General features: G+C 39.7%; 1 pseudogene; it reads left to right on the top strand.

Moving 5' to 3' along the window:
* Positions 1-19,809, top strand: part of LOC148194273 (plasma membrane ATPase 1-like) — a 68,749-nt pseudogene that overhangs the window by 34,964 nt on the left and 13,976 nt on the right.

The raw sequence follows: 19,809 nt of genomic DNA, 5'->3' as shown, positions 1-19,809 counted from the left end.
CCGGGAGGTTCCTTACAATTCAGGTTCTTGTTGAATTACTCCCAAGAGTAATATTTCTCAAGGATGAGGGTATGAGTCTTTGTCGTCTTAAAGCTCTTGATCTTCACATTTAATTACTAGGAATGCTAGGAATTGCATGAACTAGTGACTAAGGATAGGCTTATTTCGCCAAGGGATTGGGTGTAAGTGATTTAGTGAGTGACGTTAACATTAATGCATAAAGAAGAATTCTTACATACATGAGAGTGAACTTGGTGAAATCTAACCCCAATAACCTACTCATCTCATATTAAAAACAACATTTGTTCATCACTTTGCTATTCTGCTATTGATCAAACTGCATTCATATTTAATTTTTTGTCTTTGCATCTGAAACCAAAGATCTCGTTTTCTTTAAGTCTTAATTAATCGAGTTATCACACGACTGTCTAGTGCCGAGAGTCTCTTGGGATACGATACTTGGTCTTACCATTTTATATTACTTGTGCGATTTGGTACACTTGTCGATCCATCAACAAGTATTTGGCGCCGTTGCCGAGGATAAAAAATGTTGTTAACAAGTTTTTGGCGCCGTTGTCGAGGACTCACAATTTAAACTATTCTATTTGTGTGATTCTTGATTAACTTTGACCTTATTTTTATTTTTATTTTTATCCTATTTTTAATTTGTGTTTTGTGTCGTTTGTTTTTGTTTTTGTGCTAATAGTGTTTTCTAGGATTTTGTGTCTAGTGCTTGCAAGATGCAATTCGGACAAGAATTTAACTATATCGACTCTCAATTCCACCAAGGTAATTTCAACCATTGGTGGAAACCTCACTTAAACAAAGTCAATTTGGGCAAGCTGCCGAACAATTTGATAGGCTGCCACAACAACAATGGCAACAACAACCCTCTCTCTTAGAAAGAATGGCTAAGATGGATGACACACTTCAACAGTTAATGCAGATGTATGATTCTCATCATAAAAGCACTCAACCAGCATTCAGAAGGATAGGGAGGCATCTTTGTCACATAAGTCAGAAGCTGGATGATCTTGGGAGTGACATGAAAGTTAACCCTAGGGAGGAATGCCAAGCTATTATCACTAGAAGTGACAAAGTTTTAGATGAGAGAAAAATAGAGAGAAAAGAAGAAAGGTTGAGTGAAAAAGAGAAAGATGTAAAGGAAGAGGAAGAAAAAGAAGAGAGAAAAAGTGAGGTTGAGAGAAAAGAAAAGGGGAAGAATGTGGAAGAAGAGAGAAAAGAAACAAAAGAGGTTGAGATAGAAAAGAAAAAAATTGAGAAAAATCTTCTGTACCCTAAGGAGTGTTCCAAGGAGGAAAAAGAGAGGGAAGAAGAGAAAAAGAGAGAGAAGGAGGATGAGAGAAAAAAAGAAAGAATCATATGAAAAACTCCTTCCTCACCCAAAGAAGTATCATAGGAAGGAGAGGGAAAAACATTTTGAGCGTTTCATGGAAATCTTCAAGAAATTGGAGATTAAAATTCCTATCATTGGGACACTGCAACAGGTTCCTGGTTAATTAAATTACTGAAAAAATTCAACAAAAAAAATAATATCCAGAAAAGGGAACAATTGAGGCATAGGGCAAATGCAGTGGGTCAAGCTAGTGACGTTAAAGAAGCGCTTGCTGGGAGGCAACCCAGTTTCTGATTTTTTTTATTTAGTTGTGTGGTGTGGATTTGATTTTGTTTTGCAGTAATGACAACATCTGCTGATGGATGCTGGACAACATCTACTGAGGGATGCTAAGAGGATTCAGATAACAACATCTACTGATGGGTGCTGCTACGATGAATAATAGCCCATTTTTCTGAACTCTTCTTTTTAGTTGATTTAATTGTGTTGTTTTGATTTGATTTGTTTTTGGTGTGTTTGAGTTGTTTTAGGTTAAACGTTGCTTCTGATGGCTCACAGTGTATGAAACAGGTGCTTGAGGTAAAACTTGTTGAGATACTGAGAAGGGTATTTTTCTGAATTATGGGTCTTATGAGTTTACTTGTGTGACATTTGGGCTTTAGAGTTCTATTATGAATAATTGCTATTACTTTAGAAGCATGAATGATTTTGCCCAAATTTTCTGTGATTGAACTACTTGCTTGCTGATAACAGTTGAAAAACTATTATTTTTATATTTAATTTTGACATCAAAAACAACCTTTATGACTTAGAAACTAGCTTGTAATCATGCTTTTGCCTATGTTTTGGAAATAAGAGAGTTGGATGGGTTTTATGCTTGGTTTTCCTTGTTTTTGTAGGTTTTAAGATGAATTGAATGGAAGAAGTGAAATAGCTAGAAGTTGGATTCAAAAAAGGAAGAAAAAGTGCATAAAAGAAGAGCCGCAAGTACCGCTCAACGCCACTTTTACCGCTGAGCGGCACTCTGAAGTACAACAGTCACCGCTGAGGAGAAAAATTGCAGCTGAGCGTCAAATAGAAGAACCGCAATTACCGCTGAGCGGTAATTACCGCTGAGTGTCATTTTATTGGGCCTTGGGCCACTTTTTTGTAGTTTTTAGAAGGCTATATAAGGTTTCAGCCGAGTTAGATTTAGTATCTTTGGCCAGAACGAAGCAAAGTCACACTTTCTTCACCCGTGGGAGGAGGATTTTGGATGCTCAAGCTCCACTCTTCAAATTCTAGGGTTATATCTTTCATTCTTTCATTATTTTTCATCTAGTTTCACCATGATTATGGTGAACTAAACGTTCATTGTTGTTGGGGAATCAATGTAATCCTTTGAAACTCTCATGTATTGAATTGGTTCTTTAATCTATATGTTTTCTTTCATTAATTGTTAGGGTTTTTCTTCTATACTCTATTCATGCTTTGTTTAACTCATTCAATTGCATGATCAATGATTTTATTTGTATGGACACATATAGATAAATCTAGACATGAAGAAATTCTCCCAATAGTAATATTGCCTAGACATAGGGATAGGAGGATTGGTTGCCTTTAAGCTTCTGTGCGAATGTAATGCATGAATAATTGCTAGGAAGACAAGACATTGTAAACTAGTGATTAGGAGTAGGCTTTCTTCACCGAGACATCGGGTTTAAGGTAAATTAGAAAGTGGCATTAACATTAATGAAGAAAGATGAATTCTTGAATACATGAGAGTGGTTAGGATGAATTGAAAACCCCAACAACATCATTATTCCATAATTTACATCAATCACTTTTGCTTCTTTTGATCCAATTAATCAACACATGCATTCATATTTAATTTTCAGCATTTGCATTTAAACCGACAAGAATTCGTTCACAAGTCTAATTTAATCAACAAATCACATAATTGTCTAGGCCGTGAGTCCTTTGGGAAATGATACTTGGTTATTATTACTTGATACGATTCGGTTACACTTGCCGAGGGTTAACAAGTTTTTGGCGCCGTTGTCGGGGACTCGTGGTTTAACTATTCTATTTGTGTGATTATTGATTAACTTTGACTTGATTTTTATCTTTTAATCTTTTTGTTCTTTTTATCTTTTTGTTTATCTTTCTATATTTTTGTTTTTCTTTTCTTTTTTATCTTTGTATCTTTTTAGTTTATCTTTTGTATCCTTTTGTGCTAACAATTGTTTCTAGGGTTTTGTGTTCTTGTGTATGCAGGATACAATTAGGACTAGGAGCAAGAAAACTTTGGAACCTTTTCTTAAGAATTGGACAAAAGTAGAAGGAGAAGGAGGATCCGAACTTCTAGAGAACTATTTCCTTCTCCGGAAACACTTCTACAACCCTGATCACAAAGATCTAACCAGAGCATTGAAGAGATGACTGAAGAAAACAATGTTAGACTTACTCTGGCGAATTACACCACTGTTGTTGACCCTCATCACTTTAATAGCATTGTTAGGCCGAGGGTCAATGCTGCAAACATTGAGGTGAAACCGGCGTTGATACAATTGATCAAGAGCAACCAATTTAATGGCCTATCACATGAAAGTCCATATGAGCATCTCACCACATTCAACGAGATTTGCAACACTATGAAGATCAATGGTGTGCCGGGTGAAGCAATAAAGCTTAGTTTGTTTCCTTTCTCATTGGGAGGCAATGCTAAGTTATGGTTTAATTCTTTTCTGGAGGAAAGCTTTACTGAATGGGAAGTTGTGGTTTCAAAGTTCCTAAACAAGTACTTCCCAAAATCTAAAATCAACAAATGGAAGCAAGAGATTTCTTCTTTTAGACAAGGCATGGAGGAGACGCTAGGTCAAGCATGGGTTAGATACACGAGTTTGTTGAGAAAGATGCCCACTCATCGTTTTGACGAAGCAAATGTAGTCATTCTTTTCCTTGGAGGTCTTGGTTCACAAATCAAGTTGATGCTAGATGCCTTAGCTAGAGGTAATATTAAATGCAAGACTCTAGAGGAAGCCACTGAATTGATTGACAACATGGCTACAGATGATAATGAGCTGCATAATGAGAGAGGAGCTCCAATTCAACAGAAGGGAGTTCTACAATTGAAATCAAATGATGTCTTGCTTGCACATAACAAAATTATAACTCAACAGTTGGAGAATTTGACAAAAACACTTTCTCAGTTGCCAAAGGAGCTAAAGAATGTTGCACAGGTTCAACAACAACTTTGTGAACTGTGTGGTGGTGACCATATCAATGGTCAATGCGCTTTTCCAGTGGAGGCTTTAGAAGACGTAAATTTCATGGCCAATCAATTTCCATACCGCCAAGGGAACTACAACCAAAGGTGGAAACCACACCCAAGCATGGGTCAAGGTCAGAATGGACAAGCTGGACAAGTGATGGACAAATTTATGATCACCAAAATATGATGTCACAAACTTGTTTAACAATCGGCAAGTATGACCGAATCGTTTCAAGTAATAAACTCGGTAAGACCAAGTATCGTTCTCCCAAAGGACTCACGGCCTAGTTTAGTTATGTGATTTGTTGATTAGCTAAGACTTAAGAACAAAATAAGTGGAGTTTAATATGCAAAAGACGAAAATAAACATGTATGCATGAGTGATGGACAAATTTATGATCACGAAAATATGATGTCACAAACTTGTTTTACAATCGGCAAGTATGACTGAATCGTTCAAGTAATAAACTTGGTAAGACCAAGTATCGTTCTTCCCAAAGGACTCACGGCCTAGTTTAGTTGTGTGGTTTGTTGATTAGCTAAGACTTAAGGACGAAATATTTGGATTTTTATATGCAAAAGACGAAAATAAACATGTATGCATGAGGTTTTGATCAATGGCAAAAGCAAAAGATAAACACTTTCAATGAAATATATGTATGAATATGTTGTTGGGGGTCAATTTCATCTTATCCACTCTCATATATTTTAGGAATTCAACATTCAAATCATCATTGTTAATGCCACTCTCTAAAGTACCTTTCAAGAAGGCTTCTCCCTAATTACGAGTTCATACAATTCCTAGCATTCCTAATAATTAGTTCATCAAGTGCAGGAGCTTAACGACAACCAATATAATATTGGGAGAGATTCCCCGGATCTAGACTTCCCCGTACGTGCCCGTATCGACAAAACCAATAATCATGCATCGAATGAGTTAAACAACGCAAGCATTAAGCAAAGAGGAAAAACCCTAACTAATGATGAAAGAAAGCATAGGTCTTAAATAAAAGATGTAAAAACAAATTCCATATATGAGAGCTTCAAATGATTACATTGATTCCCCAACAAACATACAAAGTTTAGTTCACCATATTCATGGTGAACCTAGATGAATAACAATGAAAGAATGAAAGAGATAGAAAAACCCGAGAGAGAGAAGAGGAGAGCTGTCACCATCTCCCAATCTACCCCAAGGGGTGGAAGAGAGAGTGTTTGCTTCGTTTCTGCAAAAGATACCTAACCTTAGGAAACCCTAAAGCTTATATATTATTCGTAAATTACAAAAAATTAGGTCCAAGCCCATAAAAGTGCCGCTCAGCGGTAAAGTACCGCTCAGCGGTAAGTGCGTGAGTCGTTTCTTCCCCTCAGCGGCCATTTTGCCCCTCAGCGGACCTCCCGTGACTTCCTGAGTGCCGCTCAGCGGTAAACTGCCGCTGAGCGGTGACTTCGGCTTCTCCTTTTGCACTTTTTGATGTCTTTTCTGATTTCATCTCTCTCCTTCTTCACTTCTTTCACTAAATTCACCGTAAAACCTGCACAAAAACACTGAAATCAAGCATAAACCTGTCCAGCTCTCTTATTTCTGAAAATATGGATAAAAGCATGATTTCAAGCTAGTTTCTAAGTGTAAAGGTTGCTTTTTGTGTCAATTTTAAGCATGAAAATAACAGTTTTTCAACTGTTATCAATGAGGTTGATCAATGGCTAAAACAAAAGACAAGCACTTTCAATGAAATATATTGATGAATATGTTGTTGGGGGTCAATTTCATCTTATCCACTCTCATATATTTTAGGAATTCAACATTCAAGTCATCATTGTTAATGCCACTCTCTAAATTACCTTTCAAGAAGGCTTCTCCCTAATTACGAGTTCATACGATTCCTAGCATTCCTAATAATTAGTTTTTTTAGCGCAGGAGCTTAAGGCAACCAATATACTATTGGGAGAAATTCCCCGGTGATGAGTCGTTATTTCTTGAATTAGATTTAGTTTATTGCACTTAAATAAACCAGGGAATTGTGTTTAATTGTTTGTTATTTCCCAGTTTTCCGAATTCCGCTTAATTTGGTCGGAAATTTGTAATTGTGCTAATTTGGATTTTCTGAGCTGATTAAGTGCAATTTTGAAATGCAGGAAAATTTCAGAAATACATTTTGGGACATCAGGAAGAATGCCAAATAAATTCAAGACTCTCCAGACAGACATTTTTGAATTGATTAAATTGTAATTCAGTAGTTTAAAATTTCTGTATCAACTCTTATATTTTGGGTCAATTTTTGGTAAATTAGAGTAGACCCAAAAATTAGAAGTTAGTGATTTAGACCTAGGGTTTTTTCTTTTGTGTGGACCCCACCCTTATAAAAGGTGACCCACGGCTCTTGGAGATGACCTAGCCGCCACTTGACACGGACCACTTACACTTTGTTTTAGCCACTGTTCTTTTTAGTTTTCTCTTCTCTCGGTCTTGGACGTTGGGAGCATGAATGAAAAGCACATTTGAATTTTTTTTCATTTCCTTTTTGCAAGCCCTGGATTCATAAGAATGTTTATTTGATTTTCATTATGAAGAGTGCAAGGTTTAAGTCCAACATTGTCACGAATTGAGAGAATGGTGCAATGCTGTTACCGGATGAATGAAAGAAAGTTTTTCACTTCTCTACCTCATTGATTTTCATTTTATTTTGGCTGGAACGTTTTTTTTGGGACTCACTCTCGGAAGCAACGTGTTGCGCTGGTACGTGGTGGAATCGGAGGTGTCACAAGCTGGGAGCACTCAAGCAAGCATTACGTGGAGCTGGAATGGTGACTCATTTCGGGAAGAAAGCTGATTTGAAAGCAAGCAGCTCACGGGAATTGGAGGGCTGTCACAGGAGTTGAATTTATTTTCACGTGTTGATTGAATTGGAGAATGGAGCGAGGAACGTTGGAGCAAGTGAGAAGCGGTGTTAAATGGACGTTTGGAGCTGGAAGCAGGGGGTGACACGTTCACGGAGAAAGGGCTAACCATTTGCAATTTGGGGAATTGATACTTTGTAGATTTAGCTTAGTAGGTGTGCACGGTGATGGGTGATGGGACGTTACCAGCAGAGGCCTTATTTTCATTTTATTATGTGGCTTGCTTTAAAACTTTAGTGCACACGGGAATGTGCAGTGAAGAATAGATTAGGAGAAAGAAGTAGTGCTTCAATATTGGGTGTGTGCAGAGAAGTCGTCCAGAGGTGCTGCACCGAGAATGATGGGAAGTTATGGCATGATGCATTCAATTTGACCTTAAAAAATGTGTACACCTTGAAGGAGGCACGGTTTACATGGTAGAAGTAATTCCAATTCACTTTTTGCTTGGGATGAATCACGTGAATGATAGATAAACTTTAGAAGATTTTATATTGTAGGTTTAAATGCTTTTCTTCTTTTTGTGGTGAATGTGTAGGATAGATGACAATATTGTGCATTTAATGTTTTAGCTTGAGTGTTGCATTTTTATCATTTGAATTGTGTTTGCATATTTATTTATTGTATCGTTTTCTTTAAATGTTTTCATGCACCTTAATGCTTTCAATTATATTCGGTCGTGTTTTATTTAATTTCCATCTAATTTAATTTTACCGCAACCAGAAAAATCACAAAACCCCCCCCACTACGTGTTGACCTGAGACTGAACCCAATTTGGTCCTTGAGAGACGACCTAGGAGTCACTTCCTAGTTTATACTGCATTCTTTTATGCACAACTTTTGTTGGGAGGTGCGACCCTCTCATCAAAATGGCGCCGTTGCCGGGGACCAACGGTTCAGTCTTAGGTGTTTTGTTGTGTTAGTGTCTTTTGTGTTGATAATGTGTTGTTGGTGTGTTGTGTTTTGTCTTGAATGTTTGAGTGTGTGTGATTTGTTTGTTTAGGTTGTTTTGTGTGTTCAAAATTTTTGTGATATCGTTTCATGATTTTAGGGTGTTCTGACTTAGTGCATGACTAGGGGAAATCCTGGGCCTATACCACCCTTTGATCCTGAGATTGATAGAACTTTTCATAGGTTAGCTAGGCATTCTAGGAATTTATCTTTAGAGTCTGTTTTTGAGTCTGTTCCATTGGATACTGTGCATCCCACTGCTGAGTATTTTGTGCATACTGCATCTACTGCATCTGTTGCATCTGCACGTGACTCTGATTCTGATTCTGTTGTTTTTCACACTGAGAACAATATGGCACAACCTCCACCTCGCGAGAGGACTTTTAGGGAGATGGCTGCACCTGATTTCGATATCGAAAGCTTGTGCATCCAATATCCTGATGAGGACGTTCCATGTGTTCTCAAGACTGGACTGATCCATTTGTTGCCCAAGTTTCATGGTCTTGCAGGTGAGAGTCCTCACAAGCATTTGAAGGAATTCCACATTGTCTGTTCTAGTATGAAACCACATGATGTTCCTGAAGAGCACATCTTCTTAAAGGCATTCCCTCATTCATTGGAAAATGTTGCTAAGGATTGGTTGTATGGTTTGGTGCCTAGATCTGTCACTAGCTGGGATGATCTGAAGAGGCTGTTCTTAGATAAATTTTTTCCAGCAGCCCGGACCACAGCTATCAGAAAAGACATAACTGGGATTAGGCAGCTTGGTGGAGAGAACTTATATGAGTATTGGGAGAGATTCAAGACACTTTGTGCTAGTTGTCCCCACCATCAGATACCTGAGCATCTCCTTGTCCAGTATTTCTATGAGGGTTTGAACAACATGGACCGTGGTATGATTGATGCTGCCAGTGGTGGAGCTCTTGGAGACACCACACCTGCTGAGGCCAGGCAATTGATTGAGAAGATGGCCTCCAACTCCCAGCAGTTTAGCACCAGGAATGATGCCATTATGGTGAGGGGCGTACATGATGTTGTTGCCCAGTCTTTATCAGCTGTTGAAAGCAAGTTGGAAGGAAAGATTGACTCTCTTACGAAGTTGGTGACACAGTTGACTACCAACCAGAAATCTGCAGCTCCATCTGCATCTGTTGCATGACTATGTGCTATTTGTCCTTCCAGTGACCACTATACAGATGCTTGTCCTTCTTTGCAACACTCTACTGCCTCTGATGCGCCTCAGGCTTATGCTACAAACATCTACAACAACAGGCAGCAACAACAGCAAAATCATGACTTATCCAGCAACAGGTACAACCCAGGGTGGAGGAATCACCCCAATCTGAGATGGAACAATGCGCCACAGCATCAACAGCAGACACCACCTTTCCAAAATGCTGGAGCACCTAACAGATATGTGCCTCCACCTATGCAACAACACCAGAGGCAACAACAACAGCAGCAACAAGAAGCACCTGCCCAACCACCTGCCCAACCTTCCACTTCGTCTGAACCTTCATTGGAAGAGTTAGTGAGACAGATGACTATGCAAAACCTGCAGTTTCAGCAGGAGACTAGAGCTTCCATACAGAGTCTCACTAACCAGATGGGTCAGATGGCTACTCAGATAAACCAGGCGCAGTCTCAGAATTCGGATAAGTTACCATCCCAGACTGTGCAGAACCCAAGGAATGTGAGTGCCATAACCCTTAGATCAGGGAAGCAGATTTTTGTGCCTTCAGAGCCCGCTTCTACACCTACACCCATGCCTGCTACTTGTCCTAGAAAGAACGACCATGACGGTCCGAGCAAGGCATTTGAGGTGGGTGAATCTTCTTCTCCAGCCGGTGGTTCTTCTTCAAGTGGATCTTCTCCCTCTTCCACCACCACCGCTGCCGCACCTTCTCCATTGGTTGACCGACCTATCCCTCTACCATTCCCTTCACGGGCACTTCCTAGCAAAAAGATGGAAGATGTGGATAAGGAAATTCTGGAGACCTTCAGGAAGGTAGAGGTGAACATACCTCTACTTGATGCCATCAAGCAGATACCGAAGTATGCCAAATTCTTGAAGGAGCTGTGCACACACAAGAGGAAGATGAAGGGAAATGAGAGGATAAGCATGGGAAGGAATGTATCTGCGCTCATTGGTAAGTCGGTCCCGCACATCCCTGAAAAGTGCAAGGACCCAGGTATATTTTGCATTCCTTGTGTGATTGGAAACAATAAATTTGAAAATGCCATGCTTGATTTGGGTGCTTCTGTTAATGTCATGCCTTTATCTATATATGCATCTTTGTCTCTGGGTCCTTTGCAAACCACGGGTGTGGTCATTCAGTTGGCCAATAGGAGTGTTACCCACCCAGCAGGTTTCATAGAGGATGTCTTGGTTAGGGTTGGTGAATTGATTTTTCCTGCTGACTTTTATGTTTTGGAAATGGAGGAGGGATTCTCTCATGGATCCGCTCCCATTATCTTAGGCAGGCCATTCTTGAAAACTGCCCGAACTAAGATTGATGTGTATGCTGGAACTTTGTCTATGGAATTTGCTGATATTGTTGTTCATTTTAATATCCTTGATGCAATGAAATTTCCAGCTGAGGACCATTCTCTGTTTAGGATTGATGCATTGGATGACATTATTGATAGATATGTTGTTGATGATTTTGATTCTTTGCATAAGAAAGAGCATTCTTTTCTATCTTCTCTACATACATGCATTGAATCTGAATTTGAGAATGAGGTTGATTTTGAAGAGAATTTTGATATCCATGATGTTGATGATGTTTTTGATATGGATGATGTTGATAATGTAATTGTCATGGATATGGATTTGGAGCATGATGAGATAGGTGTTCCGCCTTTACCTGTGAATTCTTTGGAGTCAGAATGCACTAACCACTTTGTAGGAAGTACAAATGAATCTGACTTGCAGGCACCTACTCTTGAGTTGAAACAGCTCCCAGATAACCTCAAGTACGTGTACTTGGAGGATGATGAGAAGAAACCGGTGATCATTTCCACCTCCCTTGATTCTGTTCAAGAGGAGAAGTTGCTTGGTGTGTTGAGGAAGCACAAGAAGGCCATTGGTTGGAGTTTGGCTGACATACCTGGTATTAGCCCATCCACATGCATGCATAGAATTCTTTTGGAAGATGGGGCAAGGCCAGTGAGACAGCCACAAAGAAGGCAAAACCCCGTGATCATGGACGTCATCAAGAAAGAGGTGACCAAGCTTTTGCAAGCTGGGATCATCTACCCTATTTCAGACAGTCAGTGGGTTAGCCCCATCCATGTTGTGCCCAAGAAAACTGGCCTCACTGTGGTGAAGAATGAGAGGGATGAGCTTATCCCAGCTAGAGTGCAGAACAGTTGGAGAGTCTGCATTGACTATAGGAGGCTCAACCAAGCAACCAGGAAAGATCATTTCCCCCTGCCATTCATTGATCAGATGCTGGAGCGCCTGGCAGGTAAATCTCATTATTGTTTTCTTGATGGTTTTTCTGGTTACTTTCAAATAAATATTGCTCCTGAGGATCAAGAAAAAACCACATTCACCTGTCCCTTTGGCACTTTTGCCTATAGGAGGATGCCCTTTGGTCTATGCAATGCCCCTGGTACCTTCCAGCGGTGCATGCTTAGCATTTTTAGCGACTTTCTTGAGAACTGCATAGAGGTGTTTATGGATGATTTTACTGTGTACGGATCCTCCTTTGATGCATGTTTAGACAGTCTGGAAAAAGTTTTGAAAAGATGCATAGAAACAAACCTTGTTCTCAATTTTGAGAAATGTCACTTCATGGTTGGACAAGGTTTGGTTCTAGGGCATATCATTTCTGAAAAGGGAATAGAGGTAGACCCTGCTAAGATATCTGTGATTTCGCAGTTGCCTTACCCCTCTTGCGTGCGAGAGGTGCGATCTTTTCTTGGACATGCAGGTTTCTACAGGCGTTTCATCAAAGATTTCAGCAAGAAGGCGCTTCCTTTGTCCAGACTGCTACAGAAAGATATTGACTTCTCTTTTGATGACAGATGCAAGCAGGCGTTTGATTGCCTGAAGGAAGCTTTGACCACCGCCCCTATCATTCAGGCACCAGATTGGACAGCCCCATTTGAGCTCATGTGCGATGCGTCTAATTATGCATTAGGAGCTGTCTTGACACAGAAAATTGACAAGCTGCCGAGAGTGATCTACTATGCTTCACGCACTTTGGATGTTGCTGATGGACAAATTTGTAAGCACCAAAATATGATGTCACAAACTTGTTTCACAATCGGCAAGTATGACCGAATCGTTCAAGTAATAAAACTTGGTAAGACCAAGTATCGTTCTTCCCAAAGGACTCACGGCCTAGTTTAGTTATGTGGTTTCTTGATTAACTAAGACTTACAAACGAAATATTTGGGTTTAAAATGCAAGACAGAAAATAAACATGTATGCATGAATTTTGATCAATGGCAAAGACAAAAGATAAACACTTTCAATGGAATATATGAATGAATATGTTGTTGGGGGTCAATTTCATCTCATCCACTCTCATATATTTTAGGAATTCATCATTCAAATCATCATTGTTAATGCCACTCACTAATGTACCATTCTAGATGGCTTCTCCCTAATCAAATAGTTCATACAATTCCTAGCATTCCTAATGATTAGTTCATTACCGCAGGAGCTTAAGGCAACCAATATAATATTGTCAGTAAAATATTGGGAGAAATTCCCCGGATCTAGATTTCCCCGTACGTGTCCGTATCAACAAAACCAATAATCATGCATTAGAATGAGTTAAACAATGCAAGCATTGAGCAAAGAGGAAAAACCCTAACTCATGATGAAAAGAAAGCATATGTCTTAATTCAAAGATGTATTCAACAAATCCATATATGAGAGCTTCAAGAGATTACATTGATTCCCCAACAAACATACAAGGTTTAGTTCACCATATTCATGGTGAACCTAGATGAATAACAATGAAAGTATGAAAGAATAAACCCAATAAAGTGGAAGAGGTAGCCTGAGCATCCAAGATCCTCCTTCAAAGGGGTGAAAGAGAGAGTGTTTGCCTCGTTTCTGCCAAAGATACTAACTAAAGGACGTGCAAGCCCTTAAATACTAATCTAGAGTTACAAAAGATTATAAAAGTCCAAGCCCAAAAAGTGCCGCTCAGCGCCATTTACCGCTCAGCGGTGGTTACGCGTCTTCTTTCTTCCCCTCAGCGGCCATTTGCCCCTCAGCGGTTCCAACGCCACCTCTTGAGTGCCGCTCAGCGGTAGTTTGCCGCTGAGCGGTGCCTTCGACTTCTCTTTTTGCACTCTTTCTTGTCTTTTCTAATGTCCTCTCTCTCATTCTTCACTTCTTTCACCAAATTCACCTCAAAACCTGCACAAAAACACTCAAATCAAGCATAAACCTGTCCAGCTCTCTTATTTCTGAAAATATAAACAAAATGCATGATTTCAAGCTAGTTTCTAAGTCTAAAGGTTGCTTTTAGTATCACTTTTAAGCATGAAAATAACAGTTTTTCAACTGTTATCAGTTGCCCAGGCAAATTATACCACCACTGAAAAAGAGTTGTTGGCAATTGTTTTTGCCCTTGATAAGTTTAGGTCATATTTGCTTGGATCACCTGTTATTGTGTATACTGACCATGCAGCTCTAAAGTTTCTGTTGAAAAAGGCGGAGTCAAAGCCTAGATTGATCAGGTGGATGCTACTGCTCCAAGAGTTTGACTTGCAAATTGAAGACCGGAGTGGAGCACGAAATTTGGTTGCAGACCACCTAAGCCGGATTGAAAAAGCTGATGATGAAGCTGATGTGTTGCCCATACAGGATACCTTTCCTGACGAGAGTTTGTTGATGATTTCTTACTCTCACCCCACTCCTTGGTTTGCACACATTGTAAATTATTTGGTTGCTTCTGTTTTTCCTCCCTTAGCATCACGTGCTCAGATTGCTAAAATTAAGAGTGATGCTAAGTATTATGTTTGGGATGACCCATATCTGTGGAAGTTGTGCAGTGACCAGGTTACTAGGAGATGCATTCCGGACCATGAGATTGACTCAGTCCTGCAGTTTTGTCATGCCTCCTCACCTGGTGGTCATCTGGGGATACAGAGAACAACTCGCAGGGTGCTGGACTGTGGTTTTTATTGGCCTTCCATCTTCAAAGATGCGGAGAAGATCTGCAGCACTTGTGAACCTTGTCAGAGAGCAGGAGGATCAATTTCACAGAGACAAGAGATGCCTCAACAACCTATGTGGTTCTGTGAGGTGTTTGATGTATGGGGTATAGATTTCATGGGTCCTTTTCCTGTTTCTTTTGGTTTCTCTTATATTCTCCTTGCTGTGGATTATGTTTCAAAATGGGTGGAAGCTAGAGCCACCAGGACTAATGATGCTCGGGTTGTTGTAGATTTTGTTAGATCTCACCTCTTTTGCAGGTTTGGAGTGCCTAGAGCAATTGTTAGTGATCAGGGAACCCATTTTTGCAACAGATCCATGCAAGCTTTGCTCAAGAAATATGGGGTGACGCACAGAGTTTCTACACCTTACCACCCCCAAACAAATGGGCAGGCTGAGATCTCCAACAGGGAGATTAAGAGGATTTTGGAGAAGATTGTCCAGCCCAACAGGAAAGATTGGAGCAATAGGTTGGACGATGCTCTTTGGGCTCACAGGACAGCTTACAAAGCACCGATAGGGATGTCTCCCTACCGGGTTGTCTTCGGAAAAGCATGTCACCTACCGGTCGAGATTGAGCATCGGGCATATTGGGCTGTGAAGATTTGCAACTTCTCCATGGACCAAGCTGGAGAGGAAAGAAAGTTGCAACTGAATGAATTGGATGAGATCCGATTGGAGGCATATGAGAACTCGAAGTTCTACAAGGAAAGGACAAAGAAGTTTCATGATAGTTCTATTGTTAGAAAGGACTTCGAGGTTGGCCAACAGGTTTTGTTGTATAACTCTAGACTGGGCCTCATGGGTGGTAAGTTGAGATCAAAATGGACTGGACCTTTTGTTGTGACTAATGTTTATCCTTATGGTGCAGTAGAGATCCAAGGTCCATCTACAGCTAAAAGCTTCAAGGTGAACGGGCATAGACTGAAGCCTTTCCTCAGCAACCCTTCTTTAGTGGATGTAGTGGTGGAGGAGACGTCTTTGGTCCACCCCACCTATCCTCCCATCTGACTCAGGGAGTTTCTTTTCTCCTTCCCTCCTCACTTTTATTGCACTTTGTCGATATCTGATGATTGTTCTGATCGTTTGATCTACTGATTGTGACACACTGAGGACATTGTGTCGTTTAAGTGTGGTCTATTAGGGGAGGTTGTTTCTTTGTTCATGTTTCGGTTTTTATGTAGTTTGTTGTGTCTTGTGTACAGTTTTGCACGTTTTTCGTAAATTCTGGATTAGGGTTAGGTTGACAGTTTTCCTTCACTTCATTGATACTTTGAGATGTTGGATTCCTTGCTTTTCTTTGCTTGGAAGATGATCATGATGTTTGAGAGTTGAATTGATTGTGACAGAATTACACTGTGTGAGATTTGAGCCACTTTATATTCTTTCTTGTGTGTGATATGTCTCTTGATTGCTTGCGCATATGCCTTGGCTTGACTCTTATTGATAGTTCTTGATTGATATGCATGTTTGGAAGTGATAAAGGCAGTTTTGTTTTTGAGCCTCTCTAGCCAAATAAGCTTACCTTGTTCTAATCCTTTGAAAACCCTTTTTGAGCCTATACTTTCCCCCATTTCTTTGTTTTGAATGCTCATACACTAGCCCTAAGTGAAAAACCATGATTACCTTAACCTTAGGGAATTTTGGAGCTTTGGAAGTGTTTTGGGAACAAGTGTGGTCTCCTTGGGGATTCTGATGAGTTGGCTAGTTAGTTCCTCTTCTTGTTTTGTTTTTGTAAATATGTGGTGTATCTTGTCTCCTGAAGTTGTGTGCTGAATAGAGAAAAGAACAGAGACAGGATGGGAAAAAAAAAAAAGAGAAGAGCAGAAAAATAGTGAAAAAAAAAATTGTGAATAATTGTGAATAATGGAGTCAAGAAGAGGATGGAATTAGAGGTTGTGTGTGTGTTTGAAGGTGTTTACACTTGTTCCCCATTGCTCCTCTGTTCCTTATGGTTTGTAGCTTTATATCTAGATATATCCTCCCTTGTCCTTGGCCCCATTACAACCATGAAAAGACCTTTTGATTTGAACATGCATATGTGTTTGAGTGTTGATATTAGAGGCTTGCCAAGTCTGTTGTTGTTTGCTTTCTTGAGTGCATTGAGTGACATTGATTTACCTTAAACACTTGAGAGAAACACTGATTGTGTGCATCTGTGAGGCTCTGTTGCTGTTGATTCATCTCTTGAACTGATCGACTGCTTTCCTTGTACTGAATTGTTTGGATGATTCTTTGAGTATCTGCTTTTGTTGACTCTGTGTTCGATTCTGCCTATACCTTTTACCGTCCAGAATTTTGTGAGAATTGTGCAACTGTGTTTCTGTTTTGGAGTCTTTGTTGTCTGTCTTTCGAGTCTGTGTCAGCTCCCTGATGTTTGAGTAGTTCCCTGGTTTTCGTTTTAGTTTTGCCCAGGAGTGCAAAAGACTAAGTGTGGTCTATTTTGATGAGTCGTTATTTCTTGAATTAGATTTAGTTTATTGCACTTAAATAAACCAGGGAATTGTGTTTAATTGTTTGTTATTTCCCAATTTTCCGAATTCCGCTTAATTTGGTCGGAAATTTGTAATTGTGCTAATTTGGATTTTCTGAGCTGATTAAGTGCAATTTTGAAATGCAGGAAAATTTCATAAATACATTTTGGGACATCAGGAAGAATGCCAAATAAATTCAAGACTCTCCAGACAGACATTTTTGAATTGATTAAATTGTAATTCAGTAGTTTAAAATTTCTGTATCAACTCTTATATTTTGGGTCAATTTTTGGTAAATTAGAGTAGACCCAAAAATTAGAAGTTAGTGATTTAGACCTAGGGTTTTTTCTTTTGTGTGGACCCCACCCTTATAAAAGGTGACCCACGGCTCTTGGAGATGACCTAGCCGCCACTTGACACGGACCACTTACACTTTGTTTTAGCCACTGTTCTTTTTAGTTTTCTCTTCTCTCGGTCTTGGACGTTGGGGGCATGAATGAAAAGCACATTTGAATTTTTTTTCATTTCCTTTTTGCAAGCCCTGGATTCATAAGAATGTTTATTTGATTTTCATTATGAAGAGTGCAAGGTTTAAGTCCAACATTGTCACGAATTGAGAGAATGGTGCAATGCTGTTACCGGATGAATGAAAGAAAGTTTTTCACTTCTCTACCTCATTGATTTTCATTTTATTTTGGCTGGAACGTTTTTTTTGGGACTCACTCTCGGAAGCAACGTGTTGCGCTGGTACGTGGTGGAATCGGAGGTGTCACAAGCTGGGAGCACTCAAGCAAGCATTACGTGGAGCTGGAATGGTGACTCATTTCGGGAAGAAAGCTGATTTGAAAGCAAGCAGCTCACGGGAATTGGAGGGCTGTCACAGGAGTTGAATTTATTTTCACGTGTTGATTGAATTGGAGAATGGAGCGAGGAACGTTGGAGCAAGTGAGAAGCGGTGTTAAATGGACGTTTGGAGCTGGAAGCAGGGGGTGACACGTTCACGGAGAAAGGGCTAACCATTTGCAATTTGGGGAATTGATACTTTGTAGATTTAGCTTAGTAGGTGTGCACGGTGATGGGTGATGGGACGTTACCAGCAGAGGCCTTATTTTCATTTTATTATGTGGCTTGCTTTAAAACTTTAGTGCACACGGGAATGTGCAGTGAAGAATAGATTAGGAGAAAGAAGTAGTGCTTCAATATTGGGTGTGTGCAGAGAAGTCGTCCAGAGGTGCTGCACCGAGAATGATGGGAAGTTATGGCATGATGCATTCAATTTGACCTTAAAAAATGTGTACACCTTGAAGGAGGCACGGTTTACATGGTAGAAGTAATTCCAATTCACTTTTTGCTTGGGATGAATCACGTGAATGATAGATAAACTTTAGAAGATTTTATATTGTAGGTTTAAATGCTTTTCTTCTTTTTGTGGTGAATGTGTAGGATAGATGACAATATTGTGCATTTAATGTTTTAGCTTGAGTGTTGCATTTTTATAATTTGAATTGTGTTTGCATATTTATTTATTGTATCGTTTTCTTTAAATGTTTTCATGCACCTTAATGCTTTCAATTATATTCGGTCGTGTTTTATTTAATTTCCATCTAATTTAATTTTACCGCAACCAGAAAAATCACAAAACCCCCCCCACTACGTGTTGACCTGAGACTGAACCCAATTTGGTCCTTGAGAGACGACCTAGGAGTCACTTCCTAGTTTATACTGCATTCTTTTATGCACAACTTTTGTTGGGAGGTGCGACCCTCTCATCACCCGGATCTAGACTTCCCCGTACGTTCCCGTATCGACAAAATCAATAATCATGCATTGAATGAGTTAAACAAAGCAAGCATTAAGCAAAGAGGAAAAATCCTAACTAATGATGAAAGAAAGCATAAATCTTAGATTAAGATGCAAGCACAAATTCCATATATGAGAGCTTCAAAAGATTACATTGATTCCCCAACAAACATACAAGGTTTAGTTCACCATATTCATGGTGAACCTAGATGAACAATAATGAAAGAATGAAAGATAAAACCCTAGAAAGGTGAAGAGGTAGCCTGAGCATCCAAGATCCTCCTTCAAAGGGGTGGAAGAGAGAGTGTTTGCTTCATCTTTGCCAAAGATACAAACCCTAGGACGTCCTAAAGCTTATATACTATTCCAAAATTACAAAAAATCTAGGTCCAAGCCCATAAGTGTGCCGCTCAGCGGTAAAGTGCCGCTCAACGGTAAGTGCGTGAGTAGTTTCTTCCCCTCAGCGGCCATTTTGCCCCTCAGCGGTCCTCCCGTGAGTTCCTGAGTGCCGCTCAGCGGTAAACTGCCGTTGAGCGGTACTTGCGACTTCTCCTTTTGCACTTTTTGATGTCTTTTCTGATTCCATCTCTCTCCTTCTTCACTTCTTTCACTAAATTCACCTTAAAACCTGCACAAAAACACTGAAATCAAGCATAAACCTGTCCAGCTCTCTTATTTCTGAAAATATGGATAAAAGTATGATTTCAAGCTAGTTTCTAAGTATAAAGGTTGCTTTTAGTGTCAATTTTAAGCATGAAAATAACAGTTTTTCAACTGTTATCACAACCCCAAACTTAAAACTTTGCTTGTCCTCAAGCAAACAAGATGTAACTCAATCTTCTACCAATTCATATGATGGTTCACTTCATTCAAAAATCCTCTTTTCAAGATA

Source organism: Vigna umbellata, chromosome 8 (assembly GCF_029865625.1).
Source record: "Vigna umbellata cultivar VRB3 chromosome 8, Vumbellata_1.0, whole genome shotgun sequence".
NCBI classification, from domain to species: domain Eukaryota; kingdom Viridiplantae; phylum Streptophyta; class Magnoliopsida; order Fabales; family Fabaceae; genus Vigna; species Vigna umbellata.
This window is presented reverse-complemented; position numbering and strand designations above follow the sequence as displayed.